General features: G+C 44.9%; 1 protein-coding gene across 1 annotated transcript in view; it reads left to right on the forward strand.

The window, feature by feature from the left end:
• The first annotated feature begins 660 nt into the window (after positions 1-660).
• SLC4A4 (solute carrier family 4 member 4) overlaps positions 661-13,185 on the forward strand; it is a 389,797-nt gene continuing 377,272 nt past the window's right edge. The window contains exon 1 of the mRNA XM_055140936.1: positions 661-710. The gene's annotated coding sequence lies outside the window, so the exon portion shown is untranslated. The remainder of the gene's footprint in view (positions 711-13,185) is intronic.

Raw genomic sequence — 13,185 nt, forward strand, 5'->3', positions numbered from 1 at the left:
TGCCGCGACGCCCCAAGTTTCACAAAGTAGCTGCGGGAGGGATCTGGGAGCGGGCGGCGCCGGCAACTTCGGGTCGGCGCGAGCGCCCGGCCCCTTCCCCGCGGGGCGCGGGCGGAGCGGCCCGGGCCGGGCGATGGGGGGCGGCGGGCGGCCGCGGGGGTCTCGGGCGGCCGCGCGGGCGGCCCGGGGCGGAGGCGGCGCAGCCCAGGCCCCTCCCCGCCGCCGCGGGTGCCCGGGCGGGCGGCTGACGCCGAGCGCGGCCGGGCGCGGAGGGCAGGGCCGGGGGCCGGCCGAGGCCACGGGCGGCTTTAAATCTGGGCTGCGGGCGGGCGGGCGCTCCGTCCCCGGGCCGCCGTGTCAGCTCCCGGCGGGAACGAGCCGAGCCGAGCGGGCGCCCGCGGTGTAGACGCCCCCTCCGCTCCCCGCGCGCCCGCCGCTCCGATCGCGCCCGCCGCTCCGATCGCGCCCGCGGCCGAGACCCCCCCCCCCACGCCCCACCCCCGTCCCCGCCGGCCGCGCGCGCGCCCCAAGTTGTCGCCGGGTGCGAGCGGCTCCCCCCCGCCCGCCGCTTTCCCGCACCCCGAGAGACCCCCCCCCCCCACCCCGGTCCCCCGCCCGGGCGGCAGCGCTGCGGTGGCGTCGGCGGCGGCTGCTGCAGCCCCGCACCCGGCCGCCAAGCTGGAGGAGCGACGGAAGCCCGACCCCCGCAGGTGAGCGTGGGGTCCCCGCGGCCCGGGGCAGTCCTCCCCCCGCCCCCCGCGAGCCGGGCCCCGCCGACTGTGCACGCGGCTGGCCTGGGACAGTCCCGTCCCCAGCGCGCGCCGTGGGGGTGGTCGCGCGTGTCCCGGCGTCGGTGCCTGGACTGCGGGGCCGGTGCCCGGCGCACGGTGGCACGTGTGTGCCCGGGAGCCGCTCCCCGGGCAGCGGGGCACCTGCTCGAGGGGGACTCGCGCGGACCCCTCGGCAGGGGGAGGCTTGGCGTGGGGGGGCGCTTTGGGTGTCCCGGAGACCCCCAGCCCCCCTCCTCCCCTGACCCCGTTCGCTGTCCGCTGTGGGACTGGAGCTCTCCCGGGTCTCTCTGGCACGCCGCGAGCGGCGGGTGAGTCAGGCCGATTCTCTCTCTGCAAGTGGCACAGACGCTCACAGTTCTTTGCTCTGGATGTGGACGGGGGAGGCAGAGGTTAATCTGGGATTTCTCTTGGCCGAAGAGACGGCGGAGCTCTTCCCCAGGTCCTGGGCAGCGTGTGGGGCTTGGCACAGAAAGGTGATTTCTTTTTTCCTAAGTGCATTTCACCCAGCCTTTGCCAGTGCGTTAATGACAGTCACCGAAAGGAGTTGGGAACTCTCTTTAGCCAACTGCAGCAAACGCCACAAGGGGGAAAAAAAAGTTCTTAAGGAACCCCAAGAATCACCACCACCAAACCTAGCACCAACACTTGATGCGAAAGATGGAGAAGGCAGCCATGCACAATCTCAGTTCTACCGGCCACGCATGCTTTTTTCCCCCCTCCACAGTTCTTGGGGAAACGTCTGGTTTTCCCTTTGCTCATCCGCATCTCCAGGCCTTGTGGTCTCAGCCTGATTGCCCACAGCAAGCTCTTTCCAGCCTTGACAATGAAGAGCAGTCAATGACGTTGGTTTTTCCCTTCTTACGTCTTTTCCCAGTTTACTTCAGGTCTGGAGAAAGTTGGTCCTAATGGAAAGCATTGGGCACTGGACTCTTCCTGTCTCAGTCCTGCGACAGTCCTTTGCTAAGGGGCACTGCAGGGCACAGATTCCCCCCCCCCCCTTTTCTGGTATCTGGATCCTGGACTTAGAATGTTGCTTGGTTTAAAGTGTGCATTGCCCACGAGAGTTTGGTTTTTGTTTAATTTAAATAGATTTCTTGTAACAGTAAGGACACTCTTTGGTAGTTTCTCAAAGGCAATGGAACGTAAGAACTCTCCTCAAAGAGATATAGTTCAGACACTTGATTTTTATAATTACACTAATAAAAGAGAGCACATGTGTTTATTCTATAGTTTCAAGAGCTGGGAAAAAGCTTTTACTTTCATTTTAAAATTAAATGTCAGGCTAAGGATATTCTGCCTATAGTTAATCTAAAATTGAATAGTTCTAACCTCATGCCAGAGTCTGGTACAATGAGGAAAAACTGTCATGTATATAGAAAAGAAAAGGAAAGTAGTACTCACAAATATGGAGGTATGGACCATTAGTTTGGGTGGGGTTGAGAGGGAGAATATGGAACATTTGGATAGTTCCAGAGTTGTCTGCTTTTGAGAAAATAAAACCAAGAGCCATCCAACATTTTGTATGAGTGTTTTCAAAATGATGTTTTCTTGTCATTTTCTGTTTTATGACCATTCCGGAGACATACTAGTCTATGTAAAGTACTTTTGTCAATAAATTGGTCAGAATGTCCCGTAAGTATAGTGTTGTATCTATTTCAGTTTATTTTTGTTGACATAAGATAACTTTGCATGTTGGAACACAAGTGTTATTAACATAGTTTAAAAAATACATTTTGTGTTTACCGTAATGTGTTAAAGGAATACAAGCAGTGGGAGTGTCCTTAGAGACAAAAAAGTGACAGAAATCAGACAACATTTAGGATAACTCCCAGCGTGCTCTGGTGTCAATTTCATTTTTCACTAAGCTCTGGCAAGTACAGTTTTGAGGTTCCGATCTCTTCCAATGATAACAAGATAGTGTGGCCATAACTTGCATGTTAAACACTTATAAAAGGAAGTACATGTTAGCTGGTGAATTATGTAGGTAATCAGGTTTCTCCACCTGCTTTTAAGGGAGCTGTAATACACCAGGATTGCTATTGTTAAGGGTGAGAATCCTAAGGGAATTTACTGCTACAAAGCATGGCATGGCAGTATATCCCATTTACTTATTTCTTGGAGTTTCTTCTTTGGGTTCTCTTGTGAATGCAATCTAAGACTGAAGCTGACAGAGGTTAAGATTGGGAATGGAAAGAAGAAACAGAAAAGAAAAATATAATAATAATAAAAAGTTTCTAGTTTCTTTTTTTTCTGGCTTGCTAAATAGGATTCAAGTTCCATGATTTGCTGGGAAATCAGAAGCTATGTGAAGAACACGTTTCTTCCTGTTCATTGCCAACCTGTTGAGACCAAACTGTGCTTTATGGAACTGATGTATTTTGGGGGAGTCATTTGAGAATGGATAGTTGAGGAATATCCAGGAAGCCAGCAAGACTACAAAGCTAGATGTTGCTGCTGTTAGGGATTTTTTGCACAATGCAGAAAGAATGTTTCTTTCATAGAAGGTCAGGGCTAACTTGTATCCCAAATAGGTTTTGTCTTTCTTCAAACATATAAGCATTTGATATATTTTAGAGAATAAGCTGCTTACTAACGTGAAGGTAATATCTCAAATTCCCTGTAACGCACACCATTAGTCATTTTTTCAGTAGTGGAGATGGATTCTCTTAAACTACCCTTTTAGTCAATTTGTCTGATATGCTTTATGCACACACATACACACACAAATCTGTATACACACATCTAATAGATAGAGGTGGCCAACTTTATTTTCTCTAAAGCCTTATTTATAACTGTTGGTGATTTTTGTGGCACTGAATTTCATTGCATTTCTCTAGTTTCAACAGTCACTTGTCACTTGTCATACCGTTGCTCATCGATTTGCTCTAGTGGGCACCAGTAACATCTCTATTGTGAGACATGTTACTGTTTTTGGCATATCGAATAGGCCACGGGTAGCTTGTCAGGCTCTGCTGTGCGGGCGGGATACTCTCGGTATCTTGCCGGGCTCTCTGAGAGGAGCAGAGGAATCGAACCCTGGTTGGCCGCTTGCAAGGCAAATACCCTACCCACTGTGCTATCACTCCAGCCCAGTTCCAACAGTACAATGACTTTTTAAAGAAGGCGTCACAAAAGTAGTGAGCTATTATTGGTGATTAGTTACTTATGTGCTGTGGCAAAGTAGAGATAAAGGTTTTTCTTCCAGTCTTCTACATGTTGAATATCATCTTATTCTGTCATGATGAGATTTTTTGTGTATCAGAATTAAGTTGCATGCTTGAATAAGATGATGGTAGAGACCATGCTAGAGTGATATACATCTATAGTTGTTTTATAAACCAAAACATCATCTTGTTTTACTTCTTTGCAAAGAAAGTAGATGGAAGGGAGGATGGTGTTGTTGGAAAGATGAGAAAATTAAGATAGAGAACTTTGTATGGTTTTCTTCAACCAAACAGAAAATTATCGGTGAAGGTAGGCATGAATGTTTCAGCATTGAGCCAGCAATATCTGTTTATTGAATGACGGTTATCAATTGAGTGAGTGTTGTTTTGGTCACAGTTGAGACATTAAAAGCAGATTAAGTTTATCCTGGTTGACATCGATGGCTCCATTTCCTGCTGATAGCTCTGCTTCGCAGCATTACCCACTTGCCTCAACTTTATTTCAGGTCTTGTGTTGTTAGGGGTGTTTTGTTAATGAAGAATTTTAAGGATGCACTTGCAATTTTAGCTCTTCAGAGCCAATTTTAATTTTAGTTTTAGTTTTTTGCCGGGCGTTGTGAGTTGTACCCGAGAGGTGTTCAGGAAGTCAGGAGGCCCCGCCAGAGTTTCCTGACCAGCGAAACTGGTGGCTCAGTGCTACGGCCTAGTGCTGCTTGGGCCCTGGCCGCTGGACATCCCTTGGCCACCTCCGGAGACTCTGGGCCTCCAGGTCTGTACCCGGCAATGAATGCTCTGGGGACCACGTGGTGCTGGGAATCGAACTGGTGTTTGTTCTACGATGACTGTATTATCTCCTGGCCTTACTTGCTGCTTGTTAGGGAGAATCAATAAGAGAGAAATTAGATGTAATTGGGATTTTCAGTAAAATAAGTAAATAGCAACTGATATTTTGAGTGTGTGTGTGTGTGTGTGTGTGTGTGCACGTGCGCGCGTGCAAGAATGAGCAGTAAAATCGAGGTTTTGTTTTGGAAACCTTAAGCAGAGTTTCGCGTGGGGAGCTGAAGAAGGCTCTCTGATGAAAGCCCTTGCCTTGGAGACGTGAGGCCGAGTTCAGTGTCTGGTGGCGCACTGCTGCCACCCCTGGCCACCACCCAGGCCGGCTGTGACCCTTGGCATGCGAGCAAGTTCTGGCCACAGTGCAGAGTGCGTGTGTGGCACTACACCTAACAGATCGAGCTCCACACCTCAAGGATTGTTGTGTTCCGTCCAAAGCGAGCCCCCTGAGCTTGGGGACCCTGATCAGTGCTCGAGGATTGAGCCAGGGCGGGCCGCATGCAAGTCAAGCACATTGCCCCAGGGACTTGCTTCCCAGCCCTAGAAAGGAAGCTTTGCAAAGTTTAAAATAAACTTCGCAGTATCTTTGTGGGTGTTAAAATACAAATTTATAAAAATTCAAATGGGACAGAAATATATTGCCTTTAAGTCTGACTTCATGGTCTATGAGTGACATAAGTAGAAAATCAGTTCTTTCTTTGCGGGGGGGGGGTCACAGCCAAAATGCACAGGGGTCACTCCTGGCTCTGCACTCAGGAATTACCCCTGGGTGCTCAGGGGACTATATGGGATGCTGGGAATCCAACTGGGTCGGCCACATGCAAGGCAAATGCCCTACCCGCTGTGCTATATCGCTCCAACCCCCAGAACATCAGATCTTAATGACTGGTGTACAAGATAGCAGTCTCAGGGGCGAGAGATGGAGGGCAGTGGTTAAGGTGTTTGCAACTGGCTGACCTTGGCTGCATCCCTGGTACCCAAGTCCAGTTCCCTAGATTAGCCCCTGAGCACTGTTGAGTGTGGCCTAACTTTCCCTTCCCTCCCCCCAAAGAAAGAGCAGTTTTTCGTTTTTGCAAAAATATTTACTGATTGATATTCTCCTTTATACTATTTGCAAGTTAGTATGCGTGTGAGACCTGGAGTGCTTTTTAAATTCTAGTTTTCTCTGATAGGATCCTTTTACAACTTCATCTATTTGTCAGTCCTATAGTTGGAATCATTTCCAGAACTCTGAGCAGGCAAAGTAGAGTGCAAAAGAGAGGATGCACTTCACTCACAGGGCAGACTCTGTTTACCCTGAATTTACATAAAAGTTCTATGGTGATTATGAGATTATTAATTCCATCGCAAACAGTAAACCTTAAATTAGAAGGTACAAATGATCTGATATTCAGGTATAGAATTGAAGAGTGTTTACCTTCAGAGCATCACTTCACTATTCCCTGGTTTCCTTCTTTCCTGCTCTTTGTTCATTTCTTTATTTCAGGGGAGTTTGGGGCATACCCAGGGCCATTTAGGGACCCCTCCTTGTGGTGCTTTGGGGACATGTGGCTTTGGGGACCAAACTTAAGCTTCCCACATACAAATCGTATGCTCCATTCATTTGAGCTATCTTCCTGCCCCTTTCTTTCCTTCCTTTCTTTTTTTCTCTTATTATCTTTTTGGTATTTGGGCCACACTGGTATTACTCAGGGGTCATTCCTGGCTCTTCATTCAGGAATCACTCCTGGCACTGCTCATAGGGGATTATGGGGATAGAACCTGGGTCAAGCAAGGCAAGCGCCCTACTCACTACTATTTCTCTGGTCCCTTTCCTTTCCTGCTTGTGCAGAATTATAAAACATAGGTGAAAAGTAGCTGCTATTAAACTATAAGTTCAAAACTTGGGTGATGTCTTATCTAAGTAGATATCTTTATGTCACCAGGACTGAGATATTCACAGCATGTTCGCAGTCAGAGTCTCTTCCCTGCCTTCTGAGTGTTCACTTTCTCCCACAGGTGACTTCACTCCCGACTTCAAGGACTATAGGTGACTCTTACCTGTAATTAAACTTTTATTAGAATGCATCATGTGTATTCTTGTGTCTGAATTCTTTTGCTTAACATTATGTTTGTGAGAGATTCATTCATATTTTGATGTAGAAAGTTTGTTTATCCTAATTCCATTTTATGAGAATGCTACAACATAGTTATCATTCTGCTCTTTTTTATTTTATTTTTTTTCTTTTTTTTGGGGGGGGTCACACCCAGCGATGCTCAGGGGTTACTCCTAGCTCTGCACTCAGGAATTACTCCTGGTGGTGCTTGGGGGACCATATGGGATGCTGGGGATCGAACCCGGGTTGGCCGTGTGCAAGGCAAATGCCCTACCTGCTGTACTATTGCTCAGGCCCCTTTTTTTGCTCTTGATGGACGGTTGGGCTGTTTCCGTGTTTGGCTAGTAGCAAGAGTGCTGCTCTGAACATTCTTACAAATGTCTGGAGAAACATTTCAGTTGCGTATCAAATCACTCAACCAATTTTAGCCATTTTTCTCCAAGATTGGTACTAATTCACTCCCCTGCAACATCTCTGAGATGTTCTGACTTCTTTGTATCCTTACGCATGGCTGGCATTGTTTACCTTTGAAAGTTTCAGCCCTTCTGGCGGGTGTATTATGACTTCACATTGTGGTTTTAATTTGCATTTCCCAGACGTAAATTCTTTTGTACCTGTATAAAGACTCTTATTTGCTTGTATGGTTTTGGAACACATCCAGCTGTGCTTGTGGATTACTCTTGGCTCTGTGCTCATCACATGTAGTGTGAGGGATTGAATTAGGGTCAGCCACATGCCGGCACGTGTCTTGTCCCTGTACTATCTCTCTGTACCTCTTTAGATGTTTATTTGCTACAGAGCCTTTTGTGAAGTATGTGCTAAGTTTTTTTTATCATAGACTTAATATTGTCCAAAGTATGCAAGATTTTAATCTGATAAGTAAACTTCTTAGATGTTTAGGAATCTCAGCTCTCCAGGCAAAATCCTTTACCAATATATTTATATAAGAAATTAAAACAGATAGTGATTGGCTGGAGATATAACATAGTGAGTAGGGTGCTTGCCTTGCACACAGCAAACTGAGGTGCGATCCTGGGTGCCTGCTGGTGTTACTCCTGGTGGTGCTTGGGGGACCATATGGGATGCTGGGGATCGAACCTGGGTCGGCCGTGTGCAAGGCAAATGCCCTACCTGCTGTACTGAATTTCACCAGGAGTGATCCCTGAGCGCAGAGCCAGGAGTTAGCCCTGAGCACTGCTGAGTGTGGCTAAAAAAACAAAGAAGCAAGCGAATAAAGCAAAATAAATGAGCAAAATGGTTAGAAATGTGGTGGTGGGGTTTGGATTGGCACATCGTGTGGTGCTCGGGAGCTATTCCTGGCTCTGTGTTCAGGAGTGCTTGGTGGTGCTTGTGGGAACCATCTGTGGTGCCAGGGATTTGAACCCAGATTGGCTGCATGTAGGGCAAGTGCCTCACTCCGTGTACTGTCTCTCTGACTGTAGAAACATATTGAGTTTGCAAATGTTATAGTTTAGGTCTGTAAAACCCTGTTCTTTACAAGCACAGAGGAAGCCTCAGAGTCAAGGTACAGTTCAAGTGGTGGAACATGTGACCTGCTTCTGCTGTTGCTGGTACAATTCCAGGCACTGCTTGGCTTCTCACCGGTATGGCTGAATATGCGGTGTGGCCTCCACAGCAGTAAAAATACAGTCCCCCAAGCCCTGTACCAAGAGCTTCCTGCCCACACGGGAGAGCCTGGCAAACTCCTCGTGGCATATTCATATGCCAAATACAGTAACAGTGCTGGGTCTCATTCTCCTGACCCTGAGAGAGCCTCTAATGTGACACCATTGGGAAAGATAAGTAAAGAGAGGCTGCTAAAATCTCAGGGCTAGAACGAATGGAGACATTACTGGACCTGCTTGAGCAAAACGACAATCAATGGGATGATAGTGACAGTGATAGTGATTTATTTATTTAGGTTTTGGGGCTGCACCTGGTGGTACTCAGGGCTTACTCTTGGCTCTGCACTTAGGGATCACTCCTGGCAAGCTCGAGGGACAAGAGTGGTTGCCAGGGATAGATCCTGTGTCAGCTGTGTGCAAAACTAATGCCATATCCCTAGTTCTCTGCCCAACCCCCCCAACAAAACCCTCATTAATCCAGTACTCAAAGACACTTAGAACTTATCTTCAGTGTCCTAATATCTTACATCTGGTGACCAGTAGAAATAACCGTTTTGAAGTTTTGAATTAGAGATTCAGCTCTTGAACATGTTAATTGTTTGATTTGGGGAATAAAATAAATTTGTGATTTTAATTTGAATTTTCCATTATTTCTCTTTTCCATTATTAAAATAATTATAAAACCTAATTCACAGAACTATTACAAGAGACAAGTTGATATTTGTGAAATGTTCAGAATTCTTAGTGGCCATCCTATGTTAGATAATACTATTGTTATTGTTGTATTATAAAAATTTCCTTATTTTGTAGAATGTTATTTTGGCTGTTATTAATAGTGCTACAATGAACATAGGGGTGCAGATGTCTTTTTGGACCCTTGGGGGGTAGAGGCCAAGAAGTGAAATTACTGGGTCATGTGGAAACTCAAATTTCTGGTTTGTTGAGGAGTGTCTGTATTGCTTTTCAAGAAGCATGGACCAGTCGACATTCCTCTAGAAGTGAATGAGGATCCCTTTCCCCCATATCCACTCCAACACTGTTTTTTCGTGGTTTTTTTTTTTTTTGATATGTGTCAGTCTCACTGGAGTGAGATGATCTTGTTGTTTTGATTTGCATTTCCCTAATGAAAAGTGATGTAGACCATTTATTTTTCTCACACACCTTTGGTCATCTGTATCTTTTCTTTGAGAAGGTTTCTGTTACTCTCCTCCCCACATATTTTAACGGGATTGTTTTTTTATCTCTTGTAAATTTCCACCATTTTTTATATATCTTGGATATTAACGCTTTGTCCGATGAGTTGTGGGCAGATATTTTCTTCTAGCCTGTAGGGCGTCTTTTCATTTTTGTCATTGTTTCATTTGAGTGCAGTAGCTTCTTAGTTTTATGTAGTGCCCTTTGTTTATGCCTCTTCATGGCCCATATCAAATTACTGAAGATATTTCCAGATTCACTGTTACAAAGTGTTTTATACATGTGCATGGCATTAGGAAAGGGTCTGAGTTCCTAATTAGGAAGGCGTCTGAGTTCATTATTTTGCATGTGAGTGACCAGATTTCTCAACACTGTTTGTTGAAGAAGCTGTCTATGCTCCTTCACACTTTCCCTCTTTTGTTAAATATTAACTGTCATATACCTGATGGTCTCTTTTTGGACTGTATTCTGAGAACCTGTCTTTATTACAGTACCACACTGTTTTGATTTCTATACCTTTATAGCATAGTTTGAAATTGGGAAGAGCCTTCTCCCATCCTTTTCCCTTCTAAAATTGCTATGTCTATTCAGGGTTCGGGGTGGTGGTGGTGGTTATCACTCCATATCAATGTCAACAGTGTTTAATCTCTGTCTTTGAAAAATGTCATGGGCTTGGACTTGGGAAATAGTGCAGTGAGCAGAGTGTTTGCCTTGCATGTGGTTGACCCAGGTTTATTCCCCAACATCCCGTATAGTCCCCTGAATCCTGCCAGGAGTGATCGAAGAGTGAAGAGCCAGATGTAAGCTCCGAGAACTTCCAGGTGTGGCCCCAAAACAATAACAAAAAATGGCATGTGTATTTTTATAAGGGCTGCACTGAAGTACTTTGAACTGGATGGCCATTTTGATAATATTAATCTTTCCATTCCATGAATGGAGTGTACGTGGCCATTTCATGGTGTCCTCTTTTATTTGTTTTGGTAATGGTTTATGGTGGGTTTTTTTTTTTTTTTTTGTATAGGTCTGTCACCTCTTCTGTGAAGTTGATTTCCACATACTTCTTTTTTTCAGGCATAATTGTAAATGGGGTTAGAAACATTCTCTTTTCTGTTTCATTACTTGCATGTAGAAAAGCCATGGGTTTATAGCACATTGACTTTATAGCCTGCTATTTTAATGTATAAGTCTGTTGTTTTTAGGAGCATTTTTTGTGGAGTTGTAGGGTTTTCTAGGTATGAGTGAACATTTGACTTCTTCTCTTATCTGGATGCACTTAATAGCTCTTTCTTATCTGTCTCGATGGCAAGAACTTTGATACTATATTGGACAGTAGAGACAAGAGGGGGGCAGCCTTGTCTATGCCTGGTCGTAGTGGAAAGGCTTTCAGTTTTTCTGCATAGAGTATGTTTGCTGTGAGCTTGTGGTAAGTGGCTTCAACTATCTTGAAATTTCATCAACCCTGTTTCTTGAGTGTTTTTTTTTTATCATGAATGAGTGTTGGATTGTGTCAAATTGTCAAATGATTTCTCTGTGTCGGTTGATATGATCATATGATTTTAATTTTTTTCTTTGTGTTAGTATGGTGTATTATGTTGGTTGTGTTATGTATATTATACCGTCCTTGCACTTCTGGGATGAATTTTACTTGGTTGTGGTGTTTTTCTTTTTATGTTGTGGGATGTAGTTTGCTAGTATTTTGTTGGAGAACTTTGTATTAATGCTCATCGGGAATCGGGGCTGGCTTCTTCCTTCCTTCCTTCCTTCCTTCCTTCCTTCCTTCCTTCCTTCCTTCCTTCCTTCCTTCCTTCCTTCCTTCCTTCCTTCCTTCCTTCCTTCCTTCCTTCCTTCCTTCCTTTTCTTTCTCTCTTTTTCTGCTTTTTGTATCAGGGTAATATTTGCCTCACAGAGGTTTGTTTGAAGGATTCCCATTTCTTTAATTTTGTGGAAAAACTGGAAAAAAATTGGGAGGGGTTCCTTTTTCATGTTCTGTTTGCCATATCCAATTAGTGCTCAGAGCTTAGTCCTGGCTCTGTGTTTAGGGATCACTTTTGAGTGGAGTTCAGGTGATCACATGGGTGCCTAGGATCAAATCAGGACCAGCTATGCCCAAGGCAAGTGCCCTGTCCACTGGACTATCTCTCTAACCCTACCCTTAAAGTAGGTCTTCTTTAAGGTTTTTGGAAGAACTTACTAACAACCTGTCTAGATGTGGGCTTGTGTTTTTTTGGGGACCTTGATTATCACTTCAATTTCTTTAATAGTAAATGGCCTATTCAGTTGCTGTGTTTTCTCTTGATTCAAGTTTGGGAGGATATAGGAGTCCAAAAGACCCTTTCTTCTAGGTTTTCCAGTTTTGTGGTAAAAGTTTTCTGAAGTTATCCCTGATGATCCTTTGAACCTCTGTGGTATCTGTTGCCACATCTTCCCTTTATTCCCGATTTGGTTTACTAGGGTTTACTCTTTCTTTCTTTCTTTCTTTCTTTCTTTCTTTCTTTCTTTCTTTCTTTCTTTCTTTCTTTCTTTCTTTCTTTCTTTCTTTCTTTCTTTCTTTCTTTCTTTGTGATTTTTGGTAAGGGTTTGCCAATCTTACTAATTTTTTCAAAGTTAGCTCTTGGTTTCATTGATCTTTTAGTTTTTTTTTTATTTTGAAATTTCCATTTCCGTTAATTTCTGCTCTAATTTCTTTTTATTCTTTCTCACGGATTCCAACAATTCTTGCATTGTTCCTCTTAAGCTTACCCCACAGTTCTGTGGTGCTCTGTTCATTTATTTTGAAACTTTACCCCATCTTCTGTTGTTTTCTGGAGGGTTTCCTACAGCCTGTCCTATAACTTACTGATTTTATCCTCAGGTGCTGCTGCTCTAGGGAGACCATCCATTGAGTTTTTTTAAATTTCACCTACCTAACTCATTAGGTGACTTCAGATTGTAGCCTTGTCATTCCTGATGTCACATTTTCTTGTACCTATAACATTGTCTCTTTGAGCTCATTCAACATTTTCAACATGATATCTCTAAAATTGTTTCTTGAGCTTCTAGAGCTGGTCAGTATGGGTCAAATCTTCCAGGCTACTATCTCTGATCACTAAACTTGGAGGGTTTCCATGCTGTTTCCTCATTGATCTGTTGCTGCGTGGAGGTGGGCCTTTCCCCAGGGATTGTTCTGAATATTCAGCTGAGTATTACTCTCTTCTTTCCCTGCCCAAGCTATGTGAATCAGGTATGTTGTTAAGGGTTTTGAGTTCCATGCTAAGGTAACAGGGCAACTTTCAATGTCCTTGGTTCTTCCTATCATCAGTTACTATTTTACCGTTCTATAATGTCTTTCAACCTCCACATTTTTTTTCTTTTTGGGTCACACCCTTCGATGCACAGAGATTACTCCTGATACTCCTGGCTTTGCACTCAGGAATTACTCCTGGCAGTGCTTGATGGACCACATGGGATACTGGGAATTGAACCCGGGTCAGCCGCATGCAAG

This window comes from Sorex araneus, chromosome 5 (genome assembly GCF_027595985.1).
Source record: "Sorex araneus isolate mSorAra2 chromosome 5, mSorAra2.pri, whole genome shotgun sequence".
Classification (NCBI taxonomy): domain Eukaryota; kingdom Metazoa; phylum Chordata; class Mammalia; order Eulipotyphla; family Soricidae; genus Sorex; species Sorex araneus.